General features: G+C 31.4%; 1 non-coding gene across 1 annotated transcript; it reads left to right on the forward strand.

Annotated features, from left to right (window-relative positions):
* The first annotated feature begins 6,036 nt into the window (after positions 1 to 6,036).
* On the forward strand, positions 6,037 to 6,140 carry LOC136383633 (U6 spliceosomal RNA). The gene has a single exon (XR_010747453.1). It is a non-coding gene; the product is annotated as a U6 spliceosomal RNA (small nuclear RNA).
* Positions 6,141 to 6,548: the final 408 nt, after the last annotated feature.

A 6,548-nucleotide genomic window follows, 5' to 3' on the forward strand; every position in this document is an offset into this window, starting at 1 on the left:
GCAAAAATGGCAAAGAGCTGACTACTTCTAATCTTAGTTGCTAATAAAATATTATAGGCTATATTTAAATGTATGTTATTCCAAAATATGAGTTAATGTCATGAATAATGAAATACTATTTCCAATACTCCAGGACTAGAACTGTAAGATCATGTAAATTTTGCTTTCTTTTTTTCTCAGTAGCTAAGAATCTGTTTGACAATATACATCCATGTGGCAAAAAATTAGGATGTACAAAAATATAAAATATTAAAAGGGGTATATATCAACAGGATCTTTTTTCTAATACTTATAGGTGTGTAAATTGCTACAAAGCAATTTGGTAAAGAATTTGCCATTATCTGATGATATTGAAGGTGCACATAGCCTTTGACTAAGAAATTACAATCTTTGTTGTATTACCTAGAACATACTTTTGTATGTGTGTACCCAGGATATTCTAGGAATATCTATAACATTATTTTTTGTAATTAAAAACCACTGGGAAATGACCTCAATCTATTGCCTAAATATTATAGAAATAGATAGAAGTATATTTATAGACTGGTATACCACCTACAGTGAAAACAAATTCATTAATAGCAACATGGATATACATGATTAAATTTCAAAATTTAAATATTGAGCAAAAAAGCAAGTCTTAGAAAAATACAGATAGTATTTTTTATTTATATAAAGGTAAAAATAACTATACAAAGATTGTCTATTTCTTAGAGATACATATGTATTTGACAAAAATATACTGAAATGCAAAATAATGATCAGCCTCTAATCCACGGTTAGTGGTTATTTCTGAAAGAGGTATGACTGAAGAAAGGAAGGAAGAGGCATTCAAAGGTAATAATAATGTTCAATTTTTTACTGTGAGTGGTAGGCTCATGAAAGTTATCTTTATTTCCTAAACTATATATATATTTATATATGCATTTTTTGTTTGACATATTTTAAAATGAAAAATTAATAATTACATTTATTTTTTAAAGTTAAGCTCAATTATTTCATATCCATTCATGAATTCTTCTTGGATCATTTGAAAGTACAGGTTATTTTTGTAAATGTTTAATAATCTAGCAACTGTTTTTTTATTATTGATATTTACCATAATATACTGGTTCTTATAATTTGAGAGATCATGGTAGACAAAGAAAGTGGTAATGCTGGCATTAGAGACAAGGTAGTCAGATTCTCTTGCCTCCAAAATACTTGGGCTTTTTAAATTTTTGAAGTAGCTCTCAATAATAGTTTCATGTAAAAAAGAATATATTGACTGTGTCACACAGACAAGTAAAAATAAAAGGAAACAATATTGTACAAGATATAAAATCGACCAATACATAATGGTTTAAATCTTGAACTTTCCCCCCAAAGCTTAAAATATTCTGCATTTTTATAAAAATAAATTTATCCAAACAAATCAATTGGTTGTCCTTTGCACCTGTAGTTATTGACATGACTTTTTTTTTGTTTTTTGTTTTCAGTTTAGGGATGTTGGGACACATATATTTTGATTCTTTGGTGCCATAAACCAGTCAATTTATTTTAAGGAGACACCTTTAAAGCCATTCCACATTCTAAATACCTTGGACTGTGACATTCTAAGTATTGTCTGAATAAGGTAACCTCTGTGAAATTGATGAGACCCACGAGACCTACTGTGGAGTCCACTGAGACCTGCAAAACCCATTGAAGGTGAAAAAGGGAGATAGAAAGAAAGGGAAAGAGGAGCAGAGAGAGAGGAGCAGAGAAAAAGAGAGACAAAAAGAGAATCAGACCCTGTGAGAGTTGCAAACAAACCTGACTAAAGATGATTTTTTGATATTGGTACTTAAAATCATTACAATGTTGTGGGAGGTTTTTTTGTTTCGTTTTGTTTTTTGTTTTGTAGTTCAACTCATTTGGCTTTAGGACTTCAGCAGGCACTAACTATTAATTAAATAATTTATTTAAAATTACCTTAAACAACTCATATCACTCAAAATATTCTTTTAAAATTTAATTTTTTTATTTTAAAGAGGAGAAAGAGTGAGAGAGAGAGTGAAAGTGGGGAGGAGCAGGAAGCATCAACTCCCATATGTGCCTTGACCAGGCAAGTGCAGGGTTTTGAACCGGCGACCTCAGTGTTCCAGGTCAATGTTTTATCTACTGCACCACTACAGGTCAAAATATTCTTATGAGCATGGCTGGCCCCACTAAGGGGGTGGGGGGGGGTGGGGGGGGGTGGGGGGGTGGGGGGGTGGAGAAGCAGATGGGCGCTTCTCCTGTGTGCCCTGGCCGGGAATCAAACCCGGGACTTCTGCACGCCAGGCCGACGCTCTACCACTGAGCCAACCGGCCAGGGCGGCTTAAGTGTATTCTTATCTGTCTAGCTCATGGCCATAAAAATGATACAGAATATAATAAAAAGTAATTTATTTTTATTTCTCATCATTAAAAAATCTATGTATATCTTATATCTTCAAAGAAATCAAAGCAACTTAAAATAATATCCTTCTTAGAGTGAAGTTCATTACAGCAATGTTTCGTATCATTTTGGAAAGAAATGCTATTTGGAGCCATTTAGAATTAGGATTAATTTATGTGAAATGTAAATGATAGAATTTCAAGGATTTCTTTTTCTACCACATGGGTAACATTTTCTGTAAAAATGTTATTCATTTTTGCAAAATAAAAACAGTAACGTTAAGTGCAGTACACTCTAAATTTGTGGTTTAGAGGATTTGGAGATCAGGGGACACGGCTTCTCTATAGGAGCCTTAAAGTGAGTGTTGTTGTTTCAATTAGTGCCAATTCACAGCCCGGGAGAGCTGTGGAGAGCTACCATCTGGTGGCCTACTACACACAGAGAAGAGATGAATGTCTCATGGATATTACTAACTTCCTGACAGATAATTTCTCTGTGAATAAGTCCTCCGAGCAATTCAAGTATATGTTTATTTCAACTTTTTATTGGAATAGATGCGACAGGTGAACAAATATCCAGCAAGGAGTTACTGCCTTTCATGGAACTTACAGTGACAGAAAGGCAATATAAGGTTCTCAGTCATTCACAGAGGAATTGTGCGGCATGGTTTAAGACAGCCAAAGGCACATTTGGACAGAACAAATGTCTGTTGTTTTTTTAGATTAATATTCAAAAAAAATAAATTTAAAGCCTCAAATCATGTAGATTTATTTTAAAGTTCAGCTGTAAAGCTTTCCAAAGTTGATAAGCAAAGTTATAACCCAGCCAACCAGGAAGCTTTGGAGCTAAGCATTTTGTGGCTCATGTTACTTTGAGGATGCATATGGAAATATAGTATCAGGCAGCTTGTGGTCAGTTTCTAAAAATTGTTACACACACAGAAATTCTATTTGGCCCATCAAATTAATACTCTTTTATCCCATAATTTCTAACATTATATCTATTTAGCTGTTTTACATCATGGTCCTAAAGAAAGCAATTGCCAAAAAGTAGAGTCCATCTCCTCAAAAAATATCAGAATTCTTCCCAAACTGTTATATGAGAAAAGAAATGAATGACTATTAATTAAGTTTTCTCAGACTAAACTCTGAATGGTATTCAGCTCACTGAATATTTAGGTTATTAGTACTTGGACTAGCATTTATTTTTTTATTTCTCTTTTCATGTTACCCTTCAAAATTGATTAGTGACATAATAACCTTTTACTGAGTGATTATTAAATGACAGACCTTTTCCCAAATCATTGTATGCATTTATGATTTCATGTTAAAAATCTACCTTTAGGGTAGTTACCATCTCCATTTTCTGATAAGGAAACTTGCCCAAAGTCACCAGTAGGGAAGCAGTTGAGCCAAGTTTCAAACTCAGTTTTATTTTTTATGCTTGTGTTCATGAAAGCATGACATTTATCTTAAGTATCAGTATTTGTACACTCTTACTGCCTATCCCAAAATATTGCACATTTTTAAGTTCTCCTCCAAACATTTAATTTATTACAGTAAATAAGTAATCATAATTCAATCGGTAATATTTGAGATTTTGGAGATGCATATATGACATGGAGAAAAAAGATAAGGTTTATTTTAGAAAAATATACTCTTTCTTAAAAAACACTTTATTGAAGTATAGTTGAAATACAAAAACCTATACATACCTATATAAACTTGATGAGTTTGAAGAGAAGCATATACTTGTGAAACCATGAACATATATCTATCACCTCCAAACTTCTTTATTATTATAATAATTATTTTTAATAAAAACAAACTTAACATCTACCCTCAATAAATTTTCGACTATATAATACAACATTATTACCTATAGGTACTGCAATATATGGTGGAGCTCTAACATTTATTTATTTTTTATAACTGAAACTGTATCCTTTGAGTTATACCTGCTCATTCTTCCTTCTCCCAGACCCTGGCAACCATTATTCTACTCTGCTTCTATTAAGTTTGGCTATTTTATATTTCTCATAAAGCCTTGTAAATTTCTCATAAATAAAAAGCTTTCATGGTTTCTCAGGTATATATTTACCTCCAAACTCAATAAGTTGTCCCCATTAAAAATATACAGCTTTTAGTATGTCAATCATACCTCAATAAAATGGTTGAAAATAAAAGAAATGCAGAACATTAAAAATCAGCTTATGAACAACAAAAGAAGCAATAAACAAAATTAAAAGATAGCCTACAGAATAGGAGAATATACTTACCAGCTATATGTCTGATAAAGGGTTAATATCAAAGGGACCAGAGGAAAAGAGGTCAGAGGGAAAGGGGATGATAGGAGGGGATAAACCTGAAGGGAAGAGGGGAGGGCGCTCTATAGAGGGGGACAAGGAAGATGTTGAGGGGAATACGGGGGAAGGGGATGCATTTGAGTGACACTTGAATCTATGTAAACACAGTAAATTAAAATCAATAAAAAAATGATAAGGAACTCCTACAACTCAATAGCAAGAAAAAATAATAATCCAACTAGTAAATGAGCAAAGTAACTGAATCAGCATCTCCAAGAAGACATAAAAATGACCAATAAGTATATAAAAAGGTGATTCAACATCATTAGTCATCAAAAAAATGCAAATCAAAACCACAATGAGATATTATCTCACACTGTAAGGATTGCTATTATCAAAAACAAAACAAAACAAAATAATTCTCAAGTTTTGGTGAAGATATGGAGAAAAGAGAACCTTTTTACATTGTTCATGGGTATGTAAATTGAGGCTGGCACTATAGAAAAATATATAGAGGTTCCTCAAAAGTTAAAAATAGAACTACCATATGTTCTATTAATACCATTACTGGGTATTATTAATATTGAAACTGATATCAGAATCTTGAAGAGATATCTGCCCTCCCATATCTATTGAAACATTATTCACAATAGCCAAGATATGAAAAGCAATCTAATATATGTGGGCAAATAAATGGAGAAGAAACATGTGAGATATACATACAAAGAAATATTATTCAGCCTATAAAAGAAGGAACTCCTCTCATTAGTGACAACATGGATAAATCTGGAGTATCATGAAATATACTCTTTATTTATTAAATAATATGCCTTATTTTATTTATTTGTGCTACATATCTTATTAGCCTAAATATATATCTATATAGGCATTAAAGTGCTTTTTATAGTATAAAACAAGAACTGTTTGCTGTATTTATTGATTGGTTTTTGCTCTAAAACCTTTAATGATATAAGAAAATGAATTCTGGAAGCTATATTATGAATAGAGTTCCTTTTTCATGGAGTGGAATTTAATTACAGCCTTGTTCTCCTGTCAGCTGCTATCATTAAAGATTATTATATATTTTTCAGATTTATTTCAAGTCTTTTTTTATATTAAGCAGTACTGTTATTTGAAATAATCAATAACTGAAGTTTTCCAAGAACACATTTACATCTATTAAATCTCCCAAAAGATTTTTAAATTAATAACTTGCTAAAATGAACATATGCTATCTATATTTTTATATATGAAAAACTTTCATCACAGATATGTATAGATGATGTAAGAATTTAATATAGGACTTTGACATCTATTGATAAAAACAGTAGTGCTCACTTAAGTAACACATATACTAATATTAAAATGAAACAGAGGGTTAGCATGGTCTCTGGACAAGATGACATACAAATTAGTAAAGCATTCCATATTTAAAAAACAACACCATTAAATAGTAAAAACAAGGAGTACAACAATACTTACAAAAGAACATGGTTGTTACAATGAAAAGCAAGTTGGCAATGTGTGTTTAGCCAATACCAATTTTGGTTAAAAAATTTCTTTAATCTTGGCTGAATTATTCTACAGCCTTTTTCCAATGATGTTAGTAGCTATCACAGAATCAGCAAATTCTGGCAAGACTAAGCCAAATCAATGTCTTTCTTCTTTATATTGCTATGTGATACAAAGTTATATAGGAAAAAAATATTAAGTGATGTAGAACTAATGGAGACAGTTGTTTAAAATGCATCATGACCTAAAATAATACCATTCAATAATTTATAAAATCAGAGAATTTTCCTAAAATAGTCATCTTAAATCTTTTACCTGCAAGTAATAGAT

This window comes from Saccopteryx leptura, chromosome 11, assembly GCF_036850995.1.
Source record: "Saccopteryx leptura isolate mSacLep1 chromosome 11, mSacLep1_pri_phased_curated, whole genome shotgun sequence".
NCBI classification, from domain to species: domain Eukaryota; kingdom Metazoa; phylum Chordata; class Mammalia; order Chiroptera; family Emballonuridae; genus Saccopteryx; species Saccopteryx leptura.